Source organism: Mus caroli, unplaced genomic scaffold (assembly GCF_978045245.1).
Source record: "Mus caroli unplaced genomic scaffold, Mus_caroli_1 scaffold_5, whole genome shotgun sequence".
Classification (NCBI taxonomy): domain Eukaryota; kingdom Metazoa; phylum Chordata; class Mammalia; order Rodentia; family Muridae; genus Mus; species Mus caroli.
Window position 1 is genome coordinate 132136735 of NW_028227260.1, and position 23476 is coordinate 132160210.

The following is a 23476-nucleotide window of genomic DNA, read 5'->3' on the forward strand; positions in this document are numbered from 1 at the left end:
TGGTGAGGCAAGAAGCTTTGCCCCTGAGCCATCTTGCTGGCCCTGAATCTACTTGGTTTTATTTTAATGGGTTGCATAAGGCTATTTTTTCCCTAAGTACAGTCTCTCATTCTTTACTAACCCTAAGGAACCTTTAGATTTTATTTCTTAAGAGATTAAATGGGAGCTAGAGAGGTGGCTCAATCATTAAAGTGCCAATGATGGCAAGAACAGGGACACATGGATACCTAGCATCTTCATGAAACCTGTTGACCGTATCCCCAGAGTTAGAAGACATGTACTCAAGCATATCTCTGAAGCCCATTGGCTAGTCAGCCTAATTGAACTGATGGAGCAGTACACTCACCAAGAGATCCTGTCTCAAAAATTAAACTGATAAACTATTAAGGGAGATATCTGCCGTTCACTTCTGCCCCACCCTAGTCAGAAAATCTGCAATGTAAGATATAGAGGTGTATGGGTAGTCTAAATGTATGTGTTCTAACTTAGATAATAATTTATAAAAGAAGGAAAGAATGTGAGAGAAGAGGGAAAAGACGAGGAAGGAAAAATAAGCAGAGATCAAAAATTTATGGGTGACTGAATGGCACTGCCCTTGGAAACCTGAGAGTTTGTCAGGGGATGAAGGCTGTAGTTCTGGACTCTGTGATCAAAGTAATTCCTTTTTTTTAGGAGCTGTTCCTGAGGCCACCATGACTCTTTAGCCTCTGGAGGTATCTGCAGTTTTAGTGGCTTATAGAATAGCTTTTATGCTGGTGCCCGTCTCATAACTGTGGTACCAATGAATATTTTCTGAGAACTGTTGCTCAATATTTGTTATAACTTTAGTCTTTGCTTGTAGGCTGACTCATTAGAAGCCCGAAGAACTCAAAATGAATTTTCCTGTAGGATAATGTATATTAAATATGAACTGGGCTCTTATGAACTACTTTGAACAAATATTGCCCATGAAATTTGCTTGGGGGTATCTTAGACTGAGGATGAGAATTCTAAAAGTTTATAGTTAAAACACTAAGCTTTCTTCTCATAAACTATATTCTGTGTTGTGGTACACTTATGTTTAATTAAATCTTAAAAGGTTTCAAACAAAATATACATTGAAATGATCAACTTTTAAATAGTCTTAACCATACCTACTTAACAATTCTGCAGGTATAATAAAAATGCTAATGTATGTTAATGTTTAGTCTGTGGTTAACGTTTTGTCTTGTTAATTTCCCCAGGGCTTTTATTACTGATTTAAATCTGCCATGCTACTCAACTGATTGCACTGCTTCTGCAAACTGCATGGAAGAAGCTCAAATGAATCCTGACGAACAGAAACGAACAAACATTTGGCTAAGCCAACCATTCTTATTATATGTGGGTAATTGTTACATACGTTTTTGTACAACGAGATGGGCATGACAGGCATTTTCCCATTCATTTTCTGTACAGAAACTATGCATATGAGCATTAAATTAATTTATAACCTTGTACTTGAGGAAGCACATCATTATTAATTAACTATTGATTGATCTGGATATAGAGCAGAGAGGATAATGAACAGACCCTAGTGCCAATGTGTTTTTTTTCCCCTACCCCAGACATTTTACTGCGACTCATTATTAATTGCCAGGCCATTAAAGTAAAAGCTCTCTAATAATTTGCAGTGTATTAGGAATCGAGCTATTTTAAGAAATCAGGTGTCATTAGTTGAACATTTTATATAAGTCATCTCTTGAAATTGGAATCTAAGAGGGGGGAAAAAATTGAATGTCCTAAGGATCAGATTGCCTTTAATTTGGGGCACATCACCATATTAGAGTAAGAAGGACAGTTTGAAATCAGGACGCCTGGGGTTTTAGTCACAGCTCATCCTCTGACCATTTCAACACATCAGACAAGATATTTAATTTCCTTGCATCTCTTAGCTTCAGCATCTTTAAAATGGAGGCAAAGGCAATGCCTTCCAAGCCTGACTGCAAGACAAAGATGTAGTAACACAATGGGTCCAAAGATAATGCCACTCCTATCTAGACTAACTTATTGTATAGGTACTGTGTAAGTTGGGCCTACTTACCTTTGACAGTCTGCCTCAGTGTGCCATAGTCCTGGCTTGGATGGTCAAGTACATCCATAGCTATTATTAATTCCCATTCAGAGGAGTTCTTACAGTCATACCTGGTGTGTTGTTGTGTCTCTTTTAAATTGCTTCCAGTGTACTTCTTAAACTTTAATATAAATATAAATCGTTCAGCAATTTTAGTCACATAGAAGTCTATTCAATAGACTTAGGCTGTGGTCTAAGATGAGTAACAAGACCCATAACCAGAGATTCTCAAAGTTGTGGTCCTAAAACAAGTAGCAATGTTGTCTTCATGGACTTGTGTGAAATGCAAATTTGAGGGCCCAAACTCAGACACACATTGTTGTAAACCCTGGGAGCAGGCCTTGGCCATCTGTATGTTCTATGCTGGCCTTCAACTCAACATCCTCTTGCATTGGCCTTACAAGTACTAGCATTAAAGGTGTGTAGCACTGTCTGGCTATCATCATTATAACCTTCAGTTTATCTGTGTGGAAGTGCATACAGCTGTAGTTTATTTTTCAATAATACTGGATTTCTAAAAATTATCTCTAACACATTACTATAGAGGCTCATGCCTTTATTCTGAGCACCTAGGTGGCAGAAGCAGGTAGATCTCTCTGATTTCCAGTGAGTTTGGCCTACAAAGAAAGTTGTAGGACAACCATGGTTACATATTGAGTTCCTTTATTTAAAAAAAAGTTGTCATAGAAGAGAGGAATATATTGATTACAATTATAATTAATAAACAAAGTTATGGGGGTGAGTGATATAGGTCCACAGTAGACCACTATTCTAGCATGAATAACTAGGTTTGATCATCAGAATACAGGATGTATGGAGAAGGGAGACAGAGAGAACATGAAGTTCACTGGGTAGGAAGGAGGGAGAGGGACTAGGGAGAGTTGTAGGATGGGAAAGAATATGATCAAAATATATTATATTCAATTCTCAAAGAATAAACACATATATTAAAATACAAGTAATTGAAGTTATTATGTTTTCTATAAGAAAACATTTAAGAACGGTATTACCTTCCAAGCTAAGCTGTAGAGGTATCTTGAATTCAATCATTCTCAGTTTAAAGAAAATGGAATTCAATATGTAAAATAAATGTTATGAGCTTTCTAAAAGTCAAAACTGTTCACTGTTTTCAAAGCAGAGTTGTAAAAGTCAATGAAATATCTGAAATGATAACTCACTGTGTTATATTTGCCAGAACAGTGTACACAACAGGGGAAAAACTAATAAAACTCAGCAGGGTTCACACTGCTCCATGCCAGCTCAGGGAAAAGTCAGTAGATAGAGTCTTGCCGCTTTTGAAGGAGAGAGAGAAAGAGACTAAAGTCTGAACTGCAAATGTAAAAATGAAGCAAATATATTCTCCACAGAGTGTACTTTCACCCTGCAGATGAATGAACCCACAAACGTGGGCTGTGGTTACTATTTTGTTGCTATTTATTTGTTTACAGCAGTAATTGATCTTCCAAGGTCTATTCTATGAAATCTTCATGTGCGTGTTGGGGTGGGGAGGATAAGGCACTAGTAGTATTCAAGTATCCAAAGCACTGAAATGGGTTTAAGATTCAGAGTTCTCTCAAATGATTCTGCACTGATAGCATGCAAGCTCTAGGGTGGGGGATGGGTAAAGTGATGGCACTGTAGCTTGTGTAAAGGTGGTGACATGAAACTGCAAGTCATTGTAGTTTTACTGCCAAGCACTATCCTTAAAAAATAGCCAGTCTTACTTAAGAACACAATTGAACAGGCAGTAAAACTCAATTGACCCTTGACTATATGCCTTTTTGAATACTACATGCATAATGAAATGGGATGTATATTCAATGTACTCCCATCTCATACTGAGGTATGATAGTCAACCATTGAGTTATGATATGAACTAAAGATTCATGTCGCGGAACACTGTTTTTACTTGGAAGGCTGGCACACAGAATGTCTTCAACTTGAATACTGGCAGGCATTTCCTCAGAACTGAATGTGCAAGCCCCTCCCTTTAAGGAAAGCACTTGCCAGTGTTTCTAGCCAGTGATCACATGGAAGCAAAAGCTGCATGCTACAGCCAGATCCATAAGAGAACATGTAAATGGGGGATGGGGGGGTTCATCATATAAATTAATATAGAACACAAACTGGTAACAGAAAGAAGGTAATAGTTAAAAGTGAAAGAAAGAAATAAGGTATAAAGCATTTAGAAAAACAGTTTACAAAATGAGAGCTACAAATTCTATTTGACCAGTAAGTATATTAATGGTATGTGCATTGAATGTGCCAATCAAAAGGTAGAGATGAATCATCTGAATCCAGAACAACATGGTATAAGTCTATGTTTTTACAAAGACATACAATTTGCATTGAAAGTAAAAAGACAGGGAAAGATTCAAGCATTACCATCTGTAAGCAAATAGCTGTGGTAATATAAGATAAGATACTCTTCAGACAGACGAAAATTATTAGGAGAGACAACAAAAGATTAAAGTGTCAACTCATCCAAAAGATAACGCAGCGTATATGTACTGGAGCTAAGTTATGTGAAGGAAAACTGTTAAATTTTAAGGGAGAAAGAGTCAATTCAACCGTAATATTTAGTTTTCCATTATCTCCTTAAATAATGGATGGAGTAACCAAGCAGAAAAGCAACAAGGAAATGGAAGAACAGAATTCTAAGGAGATCACACGGACATCTACAGCACACAACAAAACCTACTATTGAGTACATGTGAGGTATTCTTTAAATACTTATTATATTTGTATAGATGTATTGTTTGGATGCACATCTGCACACTGCTTACATGTCTAGTGCCCAAGAGGACCAGCAGAGGATATTGGATTCCCTGGACTGAGGTTCTACATGGTTGTGAGCCTCCAAGTTGAATCTACAGCTACTGCATGTAGCTGCTCTCTTCCTGGTACCATCAACCCAGCATCGCTGCTCCATCATGCTCACCTCAGGCACTGAAATGACCTGAAACCTCTGAAATCATCAGCAAAACTAGACAACTCCTCCCTTTAGGTTGTTCTTGTGTTTGGTCACAGTGACAAAAAGCTAACTAACACACATTATATATAACAATGAACTCAAAGTCAATATCAACTCACATTTAATTGTTAAAAATCTCTACCAAAACTGTGGGAGGACACATAGATCTAAATTTTTGTGGTCTTAAATCTGGCGCTATTTCCTTAGCGATGGTAACTAAGAGGAAGAGGATAGAGGACAGATCAAGTGGATGGTATGCAAATTAAAGACTTTATGCTTCAAATTGTTCAAGTAAGAAAATGAAAAGACAATCTACAATCATAATTTAAAATCATTTATCTGATAAGGGTCTACTGCTCTGATTATATAGAGAGCTCTTGTAACCCAACAATAAAATAACAATAATACACACATGGTCACTGTCTGATGAAGCCCTTTACTGTTTGTCTCTTCCCTGGTCCAAATCCTGCGCCTGTGCTTCATTTTTATAACTTTTTACTTTTCATGCGCTGGTTCAAATTATACACAATTTAGACTCGAGTCTGATTTGAAAGTCTCTAGAAATCCATGGCATATAAAATTAGAGCAGAGTAATGTGTACTCTTACAGACAACCTTATCACCAAACTCCGTAACATTTCTGCCTTCCCAGCCTACAAGGACATCACCACAGAGTCCAGGATGTCAGGACCAGTCAACTTTGATTCTTATTTTCTTCACTGCAAGTAAATTCTTACTGGCTGAAGGAATACTAAATGATGAATTAAGAGGGAAAATGTTAAAACACACCTTAGATCATTTTCATAATCTTTTTGTAAGGAAATAATAAAAACCTACTGTATTCAACCACACACCATTCCTAAGATTGGATGAATGGCAGTGCACCTGATAGGCAGCAGTGCTGTTCCAAGATTGTTCTGATTGTGACTTCAGTCAAACTGATTAGCCACTGTCCATCTAAATGAAGACATCCTTGCTGACCAATACCTTGGGCCTTTGCTGATTGCCCTCCACAGCAGATAGACCTTCACTGATTGGTTTTAGCCAAAGTTATAATCAGGACCACTTCTGAGATAAGTTCTGAAAAGAACATGATTGAAAGGAGTGAGAAAATCAGGTGAATTGAGAAGCATTGTGACCTCGGAACAGAAATAGCTCTGAGAGACTCCTCTCATGCAGATCCCTCTGTGTCATCTTAGGCATGTCCCTCTGTGACAGCAGCACTGGACATTCCTATCATCTCAGCTCTGCTTCTCTACATGTGCTATTTTCACTCTCCAATTTCTTCTTCTGATGAGCTCCTTAAATGTCAGTCATGATTCCTCATACCCAAGACTTACTTCTCTCTTTGCCCAGTCTATTAATGAGGAGATCCCATCATGAAACCTTGTCATTTAATCCAAGTATTTACATAACTTCAGCTATACTGCATGAGTTTTCACACGGGGACAGAGGACCAATGTTTTTCAATAGTGTAACTACTGGCAAGGCACTTGTGTTCCTGTAAACTTAACACCCACATGTGCTCCTATAAACAACCTTCATGAAACTCGCTGGTTCACATGTATACACAAAATCACAGGGGACTAGAAAGGGGAATAGTTGAGCAGAAAAAAAGGTATTAATGGAAGCAGGAAGAGAACAAGATATGTGAATAGGGACAGTGAACATGATCAAAATACATTATTCATATGTATGAAAACATCATAGTGGAACCTATCATTATAGATAATTGATATAAGTTAACAGAACAGAATATAAAAAGTAGGGCCTGTCTTATTTTTAATTTCTAGTGAAGAATGATGGTGCCTTTGTGTGAAATGTACCTTATGAGTCGCAAACTTGAACCAAGTTAATTACTATTCTTTTTCAAGCACAGAATTAAGAGCAGAGCTACAGGGTGAGATTACAATCTTCTGGGGGCACTCCCAGCTCTCTAGGCCTCAGTTATGTCAGTCATACAGCAAAGGGGATTGGATCAAATGATCACCTCCAATTGCAGCATCTTAAAATTCTACAGACCTCAGAGCAAAACCATAAAAGACTGGGAAGTAATTTCGAGTTACCCTTTCCCATCATCCTGCCATTTTTGTCTCTGGAGATATTTCAGCAGCCATAATAAAATGTGCGACACCCACACGGCGACCTAGTTCTCTGGGCTATAGTCTTAGAAAGGCTTCATAATTGAACATTTGGACATGAAAAACAGTATTGTAAAATAAGCAACTTGGAGGCTATGCCTGGGGGCGGGGGATGAGAGGCCCCATCGGAGCAGTGGGGCTGCAATGTATTAGGAGAACACATCACCTCTGGAAGCTGGGTGAGATGTGAGATTCAGGCCATACAGTCTTCTATTGATTTCAAATGATGACCAGAATATTGCAGCTAGAAATAATGTCAGTGTGGCAACTTGCACAAATCATCTAGCCTCTTACAAGAGAATTTTCTAAGCAAGTTTCTTCCCGAGGAAAGGTACATTCAATAAAGAAGCAAATCCTTCCGATAGCATCATGTAGGGGTTGCTTGCACCAAACAAGTGCCCTTGGTTAGGAAAGATTGATAGGTAGAGTTAGCATGGTTTCATGGGTTAGATGGCATTGCAAAGTCCCATTTGGGCTAGGGACGCATGAAACCCACTGCTCCACTTGCAGAATCAAATTACTTCATTTTGAAGTCGATTTATAGGGAATGAGCACAAGGCATCAAAGACATGGGTTTGGAGGAGGACAAGTGGGACAAAGAAATGAATTACTGTGAACATGCCTAAAGAAGAGAGGGAGAAAAGTGATGCTTGCCTATACATAGTTGGTGTTAATATTCTTCCAGCTTTTCCAAGGAGTTAGTCTCCAGTCTTTTATCACAAGGAAGAGAGAGAAAATGAGATTCTCACCCTTTACAGAAAGGGCACCAGTACTACTGTAGGTAATGCTGCCACAGAGAACAAGTAACCAACACACCAGAAGTCCTACAGTCACAAGGAAAAGACAGCATGATGATTAGCCTCCTTTGTATTGACTTTTCTTTAACAACTTTTGATTAACTGACAAAGCAGCACATCTCTCTTGCTAGAAACATGAAATCACATGCATCTGGCGCCAAAAGAGGGGGACTAAAGCCAGACACATGAGCACTCTATCCATTCAGTTTCATTAAAACCTCACTGCATGTGCTAAGAGACATAGTAAAAGCTGTCTTTTTTTTAATAAAGGCGATCTCTTCATTCTCTGTTTTCTTATCTAGGCTTCACTAATATATAAAATAGTATCTGACTCACGTCTTGCCACCCAACTGTAGCTAATAACATACATGAATCAGAAAATGGATGCTTTTGATTTGAACATTGCCAGTATGGTAACAAAAGAACACAGTAGCATTCAGGTTATTACTGCTCTGCAAAAGGACACTGGGTAGGGCCCCTTAGGACACTGTTTCAAATATCAACTCCAGGCAAGGGAATCCAAATTAATGAGTCATCATAAACATTCAAAAAGCAAAGAATTCAATAAAGATCGTAAAGACATACAAAAGAAGAAACAATGTCAGCAAGGAATTAGTATTCAGTCATCTAGATCATGTCATAAAAATATCCCTCATATAAATGTCGAGAAAGCGAACCAGGTTGGGAAGAACTCTCTGGAGTGTTTTTTTTTCCTGTATTGCCTAGTCATTCACTTTCCTAACTTACTCATCTGATATACAATCCCCAATCCCTCCATCCTCTTGTCTGACTCTCTCTCTCTCTCTCTCTCTCTCTCTCTCTCTCTCTCTCTCTCTCTCTCTCCAGGCTGCCACATGCCTGTCATCTCTCTACCTTCCTACTTTTGATTCTCTGTGTTCAAACACAACTTCTTTCCCCAACTCCTCTACCTCCATGTTCATGGATCTTTCTACTGGCTCCCACCATACATCCAAAGAAGACACATTCTACCTGGATGGGCTTGTACTTTACCACTGTGCTAGGTACAGACACGTTCTCCTTGTCAGAGTCTCCCTCCAGACCTAGCGTCCTTATCTCCTGATCTCCTGATCTTTGTATTTATTGCCTTCATATCTAAAATGTATACTCGTGGAGTTTTTCCTGGGTTAAATACTTGGAAATGTGGACAGGCAGCAAGGTGTCTAACTTAAGCTCCAGAAAGATTGCTGCTTGGTCTCACTTCTCCTGCTTCTTGTTAAAGAGGAAGAATTACTTTGTTTCTCTAATTCTCTGCATCTCATCCAGAAAAATGTGTGTGTGTGTGGGGGGGGGGAAGCAGCTCTGCTTTATGAGGCTAAGGTGAAGATTATGTGAAAGAACACAGACAGAAATGCTAGGAAGGAAGCCACCTAGAAAAGACACTTAATAAGCAGCCATTGCTTTTCATGGTCTCTTCTCTTTACTACATCCTATCCTGTAACTTACTAAAATCATTAGGGCACTTCTTAACTAACTCTCTCCCAACTATTTGATGTCGTGGCTGTCTCATGATTCCTCTACTCTATCCGAACTTCTCATTTCCTTGTTGGTGAAACAATTGGATTATACTAAGGATTTCTAAGGGTCTTGAAAGGAGTGTTGTAACCAATAGCCTGGGTTCCAGTGGTTCCCAGGAGCCCAGTGTTGAAAGTATTGCTTCTTCTTAGAAACCGTATGTTTTCTAACATTTCTTAAGGGCATTTTGCTTTGTACTTATTTGTTTTCTGATCAGAGAGCAATGCATGAGAAATAGTTAAAGAAAAGACATTTGCCATTTCAATGAAAATCTCTACAAAGCAAATCCTTATTCCTACAGTCTAGTGAAGCCTTGGCCTTTAGATTAAAAACATGAAAGTGACATATGGAGCCTTCCCATCCCCAGAGAAGCACGCCTTCTAGGTTCTATTTATTGGCTTCTGAAAGTTTTATTGCATTTCCACTTTGATTCCTGCAACCTCTCCTAAAGGCAAAGGAAAAGTGTGAGGTTGCCTCCAGTTCTCCCCACATGCAAACAGTGGCCCGTGGGGCAATAGAGATCCCTTTGGCTTCACTTCCTGGACAAACAAACATCTGTTGCTAGAGACAAACCACTTAGTAGCAGCTTTTCCTGTCCAATGAAATGGGAATCATTTGTCTTCCATTGTGCATTTTCCTTGAGGGACAGAGATGGGGAAGAAGAGAGAGGAAGAAAAAAGCAATGAAAGGAGGGAGGAGGCAGAGAAAAAGAAGAGGACTAGAAGGGGCTATATAAATAGGAAACATAAGTAATTTCCTTCCAGGATATACTACCCTCAAGTGTACACCAGAACTCATTATATGAATCTCTGCTACTGACAATGAGTGAGTTTATTCAAAACCATCTCCAGAGAAAGGCATGTGCCATTTGTCTAGAAAACACAAGGTCCTGAGTTTGCACCCCCTGCACCCCTGTCATGCCCCACTCTGAGTTTGTCCAAATCTCTTCCAAGTACCTTAAAGCCTATGAAACAATTTAGTCGTCTCTTTGAATTAACATCTTCCTTAGCAATGTTTATCAAAAATAATGATTGGCTATAGCCTGGTTTTTAAAATTGTGAATGCATCCCGAGACAAGCACATTTTCCTGTGGAAGCTGGCAATTAGTTATTTGTAGGCAATTTATGCTTAACTAGAACCTGAGACTCGAAGAGCAATACATTGAAAAGCTCCACATTAGCTCTTCTACAGGGCTTTCATGAGAGCTTTTAAAGGAAACAGTACTCATAAAACTCAAGTAGGAAAATTATTAATGATGCTCAGGTCTCTTAATGAGTTCTACACTCCACTAATAGCAATCTAAAAGCAGTGATACATTTTTATAGAATTGGTTTCATTAGAACCAGGTTTTACTTTTTGTCTTGATTTTCTATAACTAGTCTAGGCCCTACCAAGCATTCAAATTCCTTCTCCTCAAACTCCCTCTGTATGTACAAGGCAGGTTCAGTGTGAGTTGGCTGATCTTTCCAGCCGTGCTGGGGACTGCTTGCTGCCAAAGTAGCTGGAGAAAAGGCAACATTTTTTTTTAAAAAAAGAAAAAAAAAAGCCTTTCTTTCCAGAGTTCTTGTAAGGTTCCAGGACCCGGGTGGCTTAAGATATATTATCAGGGCTATTGAATGGGCCCTGAATCACAGAAAGAAAACCTTCTTCCAGTATTATTCCCCAGTTTCTAGTCAAGCCCTAAGGTTCTGTTGTCTTCCAACACCTGCTATGTATTTCTTAAAGACCCTTTGCTTGTTGTGGTGGTGAACAACTCCCCTAGGACACCTTTTCTGACCTTCTCAAGTGTGGCTGGGTAATGCCCGTTGCTGTCTATGTTGCTGTAATATTGTGCATTGACCGATTTCTCTTTTGGTCACTGTATCCCTCACTAGATTAGGAAGTCTTTTTGAGAGCAGGTGTTAGCAGCTTCTATTATAGAGATCCATAATACTTGGTACAGAACGTATTAAAATACTCACTGAATATCTGTGTGAAATTGTGACCTTGATAACATTGGCTCATCCACTTAGCCAAGTATTTGCTACTAGAGGAAAAACCCTTATCAAATGAAATCTGTTCTCTGAAAGTAACTAGGTAACAAAAGAATGTTCATACACACTGTCAAACACTTAAGAAAACCACTTAAATGTTCATTTCTATCTATATTTTAAGCACTCATTTAATTAACACTGACACTTTGAAAGTCTCAGAAATAATCATGATCATTAGTGTCAGCCTGACAAAGGTATGAAGAAAGTTTCTATAACATCACCCAAACTGCTTTCACAAGATGGTCTAGGAATAAATAGCTCACTGTGAAATTTATGTCTTTCTTTATATATTAATCAATGATACAGTGGAACTCTAACAAGGTTAAAAGTGTTCTCTGATTTCCATGATAAAGATAGGCTCAATCAAGCAGCCTACCAGCGTACCAATGCAGGTCATTCAATAATTCAATTGTACTAATGACGATGGCATGCATGCAAACAAGAGAATGAAACAGGCTGAGACACCAACCTGGGAAAATGCTTTCTAAAAAATAACAACAGTGATCGCATCATGCATTTTCAAAAGCCCTTGCAGCATGCATTGCAAATGAAATGGAATTTATTCCTCACGGCCCAACAGATAGCTTTTATTCTTGCCTATCCATTACATGTAAATTACACCTGCTGACCTTTAATTGACTGTAACTGAAACACATTTTGAGCAACAGTTTTTCATTGCTATGCTTAGATGTGTGCCCAAGTTGGAAGAGGAAGAGAGCAGACTGTTTTAACAGTTTCTATTCACCACTGCTATCGTGAATAGTACCACCACATCTTTGCCTCAATTGCGTATTTATACTTGATTCTCTCCTCATCAAATATTTCTCAGGCAACACAGATGCAAAACTATCTTGGCATGGAATTTCATCCTCTGCCTATTTTATTTCTGTTCTTCACAGAAAAATACTCATAATGCCCAGTGTGCTGAAATCTATAGTAATGATGTGCCTATTGTGATCTCTGGGAATTCTACAATCAGAACACAAAGCAAATCAGGAAGTTACTTCAGACGCCAGCTTGAGTATTTTAGGTAGAAGGAGACAGAATCATTGAAAGAGATGGGTGATACAGTGCAAACAATACTAGACTGATGGGCAGAAGCCAGAGATTTTTGCCCTGGTTTGCCTTAAACTGATACATCTTTGGCAAACACCTTTTTCTGATCATATGCTTCAGTTTCCTCATCATAAAAGTGAAGAAACAAGGCTAGATCTTTAGAGATCTTTCCAAAATCTCTCTCTGATTTAAATGTAAGAGGAAGAAGACAACTTGAAGAAAAATAAGAAAAAAAATACTTTACACTTTAATATCAGGTAAGAAAAAAAGAAAGATCAAGAGAATGGAAAAGGCTGCAGGACCAGACAGGAGAAAATGGAGTTGATAACAGAAAGAAAAACAGAAACACACAAAGGTCCCAGCTTAAGGGCAGCATTTCCCTCTGGAGCTCCTAGAAGGCATCCTTGGGAATTGGGAAGTGCTTCCTGGAGCATCCCGGAAGGAAAAGAACCGGAGCTTACAAAAATGCCATGAGACAGGCCAGAAAAGCGAAGTTCTGAGTCTGTGATCAGTGTCTTAGTTTATGGACACCTGTATATATTTCAGGCTGCACTATTATCTATATTTATACACTGAAGTGTTTCACAATCCCCTGTAAGTTGATTTCTCATTTGTCCAATTAGCCAAGCAGTACAAAGCAAACATCTTGAAGTATTTATAGATCTTTCCTTTGATCCCAGAACTCACAGATGCCACATAGGTACCTACTTTGTATTTGTTTTTTGTTTTTTTTTCTGTTTTTCTAACAGGAACAGAAAGTTTTGGACTCCCTTTGCATAGTTCCCCATGTTTTAGCTCTCACCTTCCTAGACTGTTGGCTGTTTTCCCACCGTTAACCAATTAAATCTCCTTACTCTGGCTTGAAAAGATAAAACAAGGAAATGTCTTTCCTGTCTGTGTTAAGCCTTCCTGGCTGCTGGACTGATAGATTTGTTTTCTTTTTATCCACTAGCTGCTTTCATTTGGCAGAGTAAAGCTCCCAAATAGACATCCTCACTTGCAGCCTCTTGAAATTTGCATTTTATCTTGAATATTACATTTAATGAGTCTTTCTTTTTCCCTTTTGCATTCTCTCTTCAAAGTTCAAGATGAAGAACCAGGAGAGCTGGCTATGCTGGGTGTTGGTGATGATTCTGGTTGTCTCTTGGCACTGGGAGGTCTAACTCCTGTAGCAAAAGATGTTTGTGAGGAATGAAAGGGGGAACAGAGACATGATAGAGCTTCGGGGAAACCTGCAGGTTCAGGGACCCAGACAAGAATCTCTGAAACAAACACTAGAACAAGAATCTAATCACCTAATCTGGGCAAGAGGTGAGGAGCCTCTGTAATCTCGACGACAGGCCTATGGAATTATCAGATGGGAAGCTGAATCCACAGTCACCATGAAAGTCAGACAGGAATGGGTGAGAATGTAATTTTGGAATGGAAAAGGGAGTCAAGAGCAAAACAGAAAGTCAGAGATCGCAACTGGTACACATGGGCTGCTCGAAATAGAGCAGATATGGGATTGAGGGAAAAAGAAAATGCAAAAATTAGATGAAAGAACAAATGACAATTCTTTAAACAGTAAAGGCATATATATATATATATATATATATATAAAATATGCATGTACATAAATTTATACAACAACAATTAATGAAAAATAGGTCATGAATTTGAAAGAGAGCAAGGAGGGGTATATGGGAGGGTTTGGAGGGAGCAATCAGAAAGAGAAAATGATGCAATGTATTATAATCTCAAGAAAAAGGAATTTTAACAAATGAAGGTAAGGCTAATGAATTTTCAAGTGATAAGAAACATTTAATCATTTTTATGATGAGTCCAATAAGAAAAATTAATAAAGGGAGATATCAGAGAACATATGCAGATGACTGCACTGGTCTCATTGTCTTCCAGCATTCAGCATCTTCCCCCCACCCCCAAAATGAAAAAGAATAGGCTATTTAGGAGGAGGTGGTCTTTACACAGTCAGTATCACCCACAGTGGCTCAGACTCCTCTTGTTTCTGTATCTTTCTACTTTTCTCCTCATCCTTTGCTTTATTTTTTCTTTGACGGGGATCAATTTGAGATTTACAGCATCAAAACTTTTACATTTTAATTGTGGGAGAGGCATGGTTTCTTTCTGTCCTATATTTCAATGTATCCACGGGTAGGGTGGGGTAGAGAATCTGGTATCTAATCTTTCTTTTCATCAGAGAATAGAATGGTAACCCAAACCCCAAAAGTCAGAAAAGTAATAAAAGGGGAAAAGAATGTAAGCAGAGTAGCTATGAACAGAAGAGACATTTTAGCAATAGAATAAAAGCTTAGCATTTAAACCAAGAGGATATCAATAAATTATCCCAGAGATATATAATAGACATCTATTCATTTTTATACTAACCTAAGTTTAATCATCATTTAACAGTGGTACCCAGTAAAAAGCAATTTAGCATTATAATACATAAATAACACTCCCAAATCAAAGGAGCCATAGACACAGCTTGAGTCCTCCCCTATTCCTGAAGATTTCAGCACTAAGCCACAGCAAAAGATGAATGTTAAACAACAGACTAATGGACCAACAAACAATGCCCATCAGGGATCCAGGTACATTTTGCTGCCCTTTTCTCATGAGTCCTCTGGGAAGACCTATGTGAGCATCCAGCAAATTTATAGATGGTTCAGTTGGTCTGCTTGGTTGGGAATTGACCTTAACATTTGGGAAAACATGGTTGCCCTTCTTGGTAAGGGTTAGGCAGGTAGAGGAAGAGTTCTATAACTACAGAAGCTAAATATATTTGTTTTAAAGACACATCAAGCTCTAAATGTAGCAAGTAGTGAGATTTGAAGTCTTTAGGAAACCTGTGGAGGACCTGGGCAAGCATCTTTATCTGAAAGAACAATAGTAACATTAGGAAAAGAATCCAAAAATACTTCTACAGGCCAATTGGTTTATCATCCCCAAACAGATTCTTGATATTTATATTGATACCTTCCAGCAAAAGAACTTTACCTTTGAAACTCAGTAAATATGGTACTGGTACTATGGGGACCCAAAAGATGAATACTCCACCATGCAAAGGAAGACATAGGGAGAAAAGACTGCTTTGATTTACAGTAGGTAAAGTGAATCATATATTACATTTAAGAGGTTTCCCATTGCCTTTAAGTGCAAGGCATTTTTGTCAGTGTTTTTATTTTTTATTTTTATTTTTTGGTTTTTCGAGACAGGGTTTCTCTGTATAGCCCTGGCTGTCCTGGAACTCACTTTGTAGACCAGGCTGGCCTCGAACTCAGAAATCCGCCTGCCTCTGCCTCCCGAGTGCTGGGATCAAAGGCGTGTGCCACCAAGCCCGGCCCAGTGTTTTTATTCTTAATGTATATATGAAACAATTAAAGTTTATGGAGATTAAACATACTCAGGGATGCAAAGAATTCTCCCTGTAACTCCTGAAGCTCAAGCTAATCCTTCCAAGTCATATACACTTTTTCTTACTGTACTCCACGCAAGGACAAACTGAGTGTATGCCTTTATTAGGCATAGCTTCATTTTGCTATTTCAAAACCTTCAACCTACATGCAACTATGGACTGGGAGGAGAGTTACCCTCTCCTGTAGATAAGTTCCCATACTGGTTGTCCAGTGCAGAGTGCTCAGCCTTGAGACCATATACTCACACACAACAAAATGGATGTGTGAGTGAGTGAGTGTGTGTGTGTGTGTGTGCACGTGTGTGTAATAAATAAGAGGCTATCAACTTGAGAGTAGGGGCATGGGAGGAGTTTGACAGAGGGTAACTGGGAAAGGAGGAAAGGGCGGGGGAAATGATGCAATTCTATTTCAGAAATCAATTTGAAAAAATGAAGCTTTGTTGTAATTTCTCATTCCTGGTATCTCACACAGTTTCTGGCCAATAATAACCAGAGCTGTGACAGTTCTGAATGGAACCTTTCAGAAGAGAGAGCACTTTGAGTCACATATTAATTTTTCTTAATCAGAGCATTACAGATTCAGGAGAAATGGCGAGGGAGGAAATAGACTTTCAAGCTTGATAAACACAGATGTGTGAGGGAAAGAGTTCCTCCAGTGTGTTCTTTTGCCCTCTGAGATCCAAGGAAGGTTGACATCGTTTTCAGAGGAGTGGGCTGCCTAGCATGGATTCTCCAGCTCCTGTCAGGATAGATTACACAATTGTAACACTTACTGCTATATTGTTAATCAGGCTGAGGGCCTTCGTTTAGGCTCCTAATATTTTGTCTAAAGGACATTTTGTCTAGAAAACTTGTAAAGACTGCTAAAACATGATTTAAAAATGCTCACAACTAAAAAGAAGTCAGCTAGGAGGTCATTATAGTCAAGTCACCCATTCACTTTACAATAAGGACATGTTCAGGGGGAATGAGCAGTTGAATCCCTCCGAAACCCACTTAATAGGCAACTCCTTCCACATTTGAAAAATGATAATTTCAAGGTTTAGTGCAAAATAAGAAAGCCATAGAGCTTCATATTTCACCATGGATATTTTAACAGAAAGGGAGAGAACATAGCTGCTATATACCTTTAAAGCATTAAGAAAAAAAAAAAAAACAAGCTCGTCAAGAACAGATTCTGTTTTAAAAAGGTAAATTAAAAAGGCAACAATCCCGGGGGAAGCCTGAGCTCTAAGCAGACTTTGAAAAATCTAATTAGGATTAATTAATACAAAAATGAGGAAGAGAAGTGAGGCCCATTGGAAGTTCCCATGCAATTCTCAAGGCCATATGTAGAAAACAGGATGAATAATAACTTAGAAAGTTGGCAGGAAGGAATAGACCCTGAGCAATTTCTGGCTTCCCTTCCTTCCTTCTTCCCACTAACCGAGTCAGCGCACAACCAAGGCCTAGCCCTTACCATATATTTTACAACGGGTTCTTGCCAGAGGTGAGGGATGTACCTTGGGGACTCGTGCTGTACATAGAAGCTGAAGCAGCTGTACAGCTAGCACCTACTTCCAAGTCTCTTTACCTCTGTTCTTTTACCAGGAAAATGGCAATCACCATAATCCTTCTCTTCTCGTGATTACCATAAACCAAAGGAGACCATCCATGGAAAGATAGAGCTTCGATCTCCATGAGGCATACAACAAGTTCTCAGAATTGGTGTCTCCTCCCCATCCCTCCTGCCCTGTCCACATTCTTTCTTGTACACATTCAGAACTAGAAACTAAGAAGCTGCTTTTTAAAAGACCATGGCAGTACAAGACTGAGCTCCTATGTAAAAACTCTGATTTCTGATCTGACATTTCTCATAGCAGGAGACTTCATAAGGTGCAGGATACCACTCAGCTGATTCTCCATACAACTCAACCATTGGCTGAGAGCCACCTTACTTCCGTTTTTAGAAGGTTTTTTTTTTCTGGCAAATAAGAATTTCTCAAGAGACATAGATTGCTTTTCTTTCTTTCTTTTTATTTTATTTTTTTTTTGGGTATGTATTATATATGGGTTTATTAGAACCATAACTCCAACAACAGGTTATTTTGAAGAATATAGTAGTTAACACTTGAGATTGTTTTTCAATAGAACCAATGTACTTGTATACTAGCAGAAGCAGAAATAGGGTCCCCTTTAAACACAGAATAGGGACTGAATGAATGCGAGTACTATATAATCCTAAAAGAGGGTGAGAAGGGATGGGCTCAGACTAGGGCTTAGCTGGAGATATGGGGAGAACAGTGCACACTGCATCCTCTTTCAGAAACACTGTGCTCGTGGGATCAGACCGCTCCTAGTTTCCTGGGAGAATAATAAGGGAAATTCGCATCTCCAACTGAGAAATGTGTGTATGTTGACAACTTGATTTCTGCACCAAATCAAAGTCTCCTTCAGCTCTGCTACATGAGATTTGATGATAAATATAATTCACAGCACAGGCTTGAGTTAAAAAAGAGCACCCTATCTATTAACTGTGAAAGAAAAGCAAGAAGAACTTTAAAAATCATATCTATGCATGTGTCTGCGTGTGTATATGTATGTTTCCTTTTGAAAAAGAGATAGCACATTAACTTCAAGCAGGGCTGGGGCTGCATATTTTATAGGGTTTATTTGTTCTACACATCTTTGATAGGCTCTATTTGTAGCTGAAAATACAAACATACTGATTATAATCATTCTTCCCTACATTTAGAACAAAATTAATTATCTGTAAAAAAGCAGAAAGGCTTAGCTAGAGTCTGAGTCAGTAAATGATAATAGACAGCACCCAAATATAATGACTCTGCTTCCTATTTTCTCTGGTTCAGGCATTCTAAGTGGAATGAATAGGCAAACTTAATTCGCTTTCTGAATATTCTTCAGAAAGGAACTAAATTGGGTAATAAGGGGGCAGCACTGGCTCTTTCCTTCCCCCACCTCAGACCCCACAGAAAGCAGGAAAACAGCATTGCAGGATCGTGCACATCCCAAAGGGACATTGTTGAAAGGATATGATGAAATCTGCACTTTCACAGAAACAAAACTCACTTGTTTTACCCCATTGATAGCCACCCCCACAACACACACATACAACACAGAAAAGAACAGAAAACAGGAAGGGCCACAGCACTGCAGGGAGCTCAGCACTCAGCCAGGCTGGGCAGCTGAGAGGGATGAGGTTGCACTTGGTCTCCAAAAGGCCGAAGTACACTGGATGATACTGCTGCAGACTCACCTCCTGTTGGCTCTGTAACTTTTTTTTTTTTATCTGAAGCATTGCAATTGCTCACTACCTTAAGGAAATGACTCCTCTACTGTCCTACCTGTTTAAAACCAGCTTCCAAGATGGCCAGAATTGTTCAGTTTTCCAATTTTGAGGGTGGGGTGGGGGGATGAGGCTTGCCTTTTGGAGAAGAGAGTCAAGGTAGAAAGAACTTTGGCCTGAATACCTGAGCAAGAGCAAAATGCACAGACCTAAGAGGTTAATGGGCCAAGGTACCTTGTGTAGGGGATGGGGTGGGGGCATCATTAGTGAATGACTGGCACTCCATTTGCCAAGAGAGACTTTAACTCCAGGCAAAGGAAAAGGCATAGCAGAGGAACCACACTGTGAATTCTGAGGCTTTTCGGCTTTTGTAATGAATAAATATCCAGAGGCTATTCTGCCTTCATAATGTAAAGGCTGCTTTCACCAGCTTCTGACTCCCTGAGCAGCCAGCATTTGAAATAGGCAGTTTGTACTCATTCACTGTCACCCTGGGAGCACATGGGCCCTTATAATGTTGGGCCATGGGGGTATCTTTCTTAACTTCTGCTCTCTTGGGCAAATGGCCTTGAATTATCCACCCTTACTTAATATCTTTTGGGAATAAATCCGTTCTCCCTGTCACTACCAGGAGACATGGATAAGTGTCAGCTAACTACCCTGTGGTTATCACATCTGCCACCTTTTAAGTGCAATAAAGGAAATAACTTCCCCAGCTTGTGTAGCAATAGAAAACTTATAACACTGTATCCTCAAAAAACAGGATAGGAAAAGATAACTGCAGAGAGAGAGAGAGAGAGAGAGAGAGAGAGAGAGAGAGAGAGAGAGAGAGAGAGAGAGAGAGTTGGAAGACCAAAACAATAGAGTTTTACTGCTAATGAAAAGCAACACTATCAAGTGCTCCTTTAGAAAGGTTTTTATTCTCTGAATGGCTAACACTGTCACTAGTTTAGGTCTTTGTGTGTACCTTTGGCTATGCTCCAACAGGCAGCACATAAGCTGCTTTATGGGTAACCAGACAAAGCTGAACTAGTTGTTCTTTAGTTTCTATCTCCTTGGTTTGATCCTCCAAAGGCATCAAGAACTTGCGAGGGTCTTGCCATCATCCAAAGGTAGCAACAAATGGAAACATTGACCACTGTTTCCTGCAAACTATCTCTTCCAAGTATCTTTATGTAGTGTCTGTGTAGCTTGGATGCTACAGTGTCTCCGCTCAGAGAAGTGAGCACTAGCAGTGATGGGAAATAAGTTACCCAGGAGCAATGTTGAGAATCTAGCCATTAGACCAACAGATCACGCTTTTGCTTGGTTTTATTCTTGTAGTGCTAAGGATACATTTGAGTTCTCTAGGCTGAAAATGCTCTCTAGGAAAGCACTGCATTGTGTTTGCAGGTGTTATCCAGCCCTCTCTGCCTTGACCCATGGCAACTGAGGCTAGGGAATCGGACACAAATGCTGATCCTCTGGTTACCACCATTGCTGGGAGAAATCAATGGCTCTGCCTTTAACTCATGCCTTTAACTGGCTTCTGTAAAATGGCAGTTGACCAACGTATTAGCTTGCAACTGAGGAGAAATCCCAGACTTGCCACAGTTGTTGAGAGCATATTCTCATCTTATCAGTTCATTGATCATGGAAAAGAGATTTAGAAACATATTCCCAGAGACAGCAAGAAAGAGCAACTCTCAACATCACACTGTCCCTCACCTAAGTAAAGGCAAACAATGCTAGTTTGCAGAGAGCCTATTTTATCGCCTAAAGTAACCTAGAATCTACATCAGGATGAAACATTCAAAAGCTTTCTTCATATGATTAGTTTTGGAAAGTTCCTGTGAAATTAACACTCAATAGTGTCAATTCTTCCTTTGTAGTCAGTCTTTCAATAATTAGGTCATCTATGTTTAACCTTTCTCAGGCTGAGACAGTAGGACCATATGTTCAGTGCCAGTCTGTGAATGAATCCTCAAATCAGAACAAGAGACCAAACCACCACCTTTGTCCGATAGCAACCACTAACACTATATTTATTGTGAATGTTAAAAAAAAAAAAAGATGACAGAATGTAAATTTTCTGTCATGTCTGAAATGAACCTCATTTGAATAATATTGCTTATTGCAGTTTCCGATGCTGGCCTGCAGACATTAATGAGGTACTGAGATAGTTGCTGGATTTATCACTTCTAAATCCCTTCAGAACGGAGAGCAGCTTCTATGAATTCAGAGAAGGTATCTCTGTCTGAGACTGAAAAATGACGGTCCAGTGATAGCGGACAAGGAGAGAGGCTCGGACAAACTGACATCTGAGAAATGGCCTCAGCCTTCAAAGGCAGAGACGAAAGGTAAGGCTAATCTTGGAAATTCTGACGACTTACAGTCACTCACACAGACAGGAAAATGCACGAATTTGACAGTGAATTATTATTGCAGCTCAAAGGGAGAATCTGCCTCCAAACTTCCTACCATCCAGGATTAAATACTGACTGTATTGCTTCTTCAAACATTATAGCCAAAGAAATGGGTGTGGCCAGATATTGGCATAGGTTAGGCTCTCAGTAGGCAAAGTTACTACCTAAGGAAAGGCCAAAGTAGACGCCTGAATATAATTCGATATTCAGAATAAATACCAGATAGCGTGAAAACTGTCTTTGGGGCTAGCTGGTGATTCAGCTCTGTGTCGGAGCAAATACTTAACATGCACAAGGCCCTGAGTTCCATCACTGCAAAAACCAAGATGGCTATCTGTTGTTCCAGTGAGTGGGGACTCAACAGTGCAGGTAGAATTTAATAGAGTTTTCACCATTGACAATACTAACAGGTAGAGCTTATACAAATATTCTCTTAGAAACTATTCTGTTCCTTTAAGTGTTAGGAATAGGAAAAGAGAAAAGGGGGGAAAAAACAACCTCATGTCTTTTAGTTCTTCATTGGGAAATAGTAGAGCAAGAGTCTCCATGGAGAGAGAATGAATTCAAAAATTGATTGTGCAGCTGGAAAAACAGTAGGGAGTAATACAGGATATTAAATAATATAATAAAAAACCAATTTAGGCTGCGTTTGGGGAACGAAGATTCTAGTGAATAGAGAATGGAAGTGTTTGAGAGAGCAATATAGAGTCATGGTAACAAGCAAGAACTTGGGAGGCAGACAGGCCCAGCTCTGAATCTGAGTTCTGAGACCTGCTGGCTTAGTGAGCCCTAAATGGAGCAAAAGAATCTTCTATGCTCAGCTTCCCTACCCTCTTGATGATGCTCAGTGTCCAGCACACAGCTTGCATGATGAAATGTGTAATAGACATTTGCAGACTCTCTTCCAGGGAGTACCAAAGTGAGTCACAATGACAGAAGAAAGGGAGAAAGGGTGGTGATACAAAGAAAGGTTTGCAATTTTGTACAACTTTCAGTGAAACGGTCTAAGTCAAAGGTAGTAAAATTGTGGGCCAGGAAACCCTAAACCCAGGAGCATGATAAGGAGAGTCAGCAAAGTACACTAGCAAATATGGAAAAAGAAAACTACCAGCAGCCAAGCAAGAGGATAAGAGCATTTAACTTTAAGGAGAGCAGGGTGGGGTATATGGGAGGAAAGGGAAGGGAGAAATGCTGTAATTAAGTTACATTCTTGGAAATAAACAACAACAAAAGAGTATATGAGCAATTCCATTAGGGACTAAAGACAAGTCAATGAGATTAGCTACAGAAAGTTTTGGCAACTATTCTGGGAGAGGAATAAACGCCAGACATATAACAGATGAGAGAGTTGTACATGAAATACACATAATCTACATGTGGATATATGGTAATGGCAATCAAGGTGACTCTGAGACAAAAACTATAGATGTTTTAAATACGTTTTACAGGGGCTGTGAATGGTAGAGTGGTTGCCCAACATATACACAAAGCTGGACTCCATTCTCTGTATTATGAAAAAAAGAAGCCATGGTAATCAGCAGTGCTGAAAGTAAATGCATTCTATATTTAGTTCAAGGTATAAAATGTGGAATTCAATAACATGCTGATAAATTTTTACCCAAGTACAATCAAAGGATCAGTGCTCACTTTGGGGCAAGATATGCAATCAATCCATTTGAAGATCGGAATGGAGCTATTATTATTAATACCTTTTGGAGGGACCTTTTCAGTACAGACGTCTG

At 39.3% G+C, this 23476-nt stretch overlaps 1 protein-coding gene and 1 non-coding gene across 2 annotated transcripts in view; one reads left to right on the plus strand and one right to left on the minus strand.

The window, feature by feature from the left end:
* Nucleotides 1-23476, minus strand: part of Gpc3 (glypican 3) — a 338287-nt gene that overhangs the window by 121839 nt on the left and 192972 nt on the right. The gene's annotated exons all lie outside the window — the stretch shown is intronic.
* LOC147004806 (small nucleolar RNA SNORA17) lies at nucleotides 13050-13179 on the plus strand. The gene has a single exon (XR_015047213.1). It is a non-coding gene; the product is annotated as a small nucleolar RNA SNORA17 (small nucleolar RNA).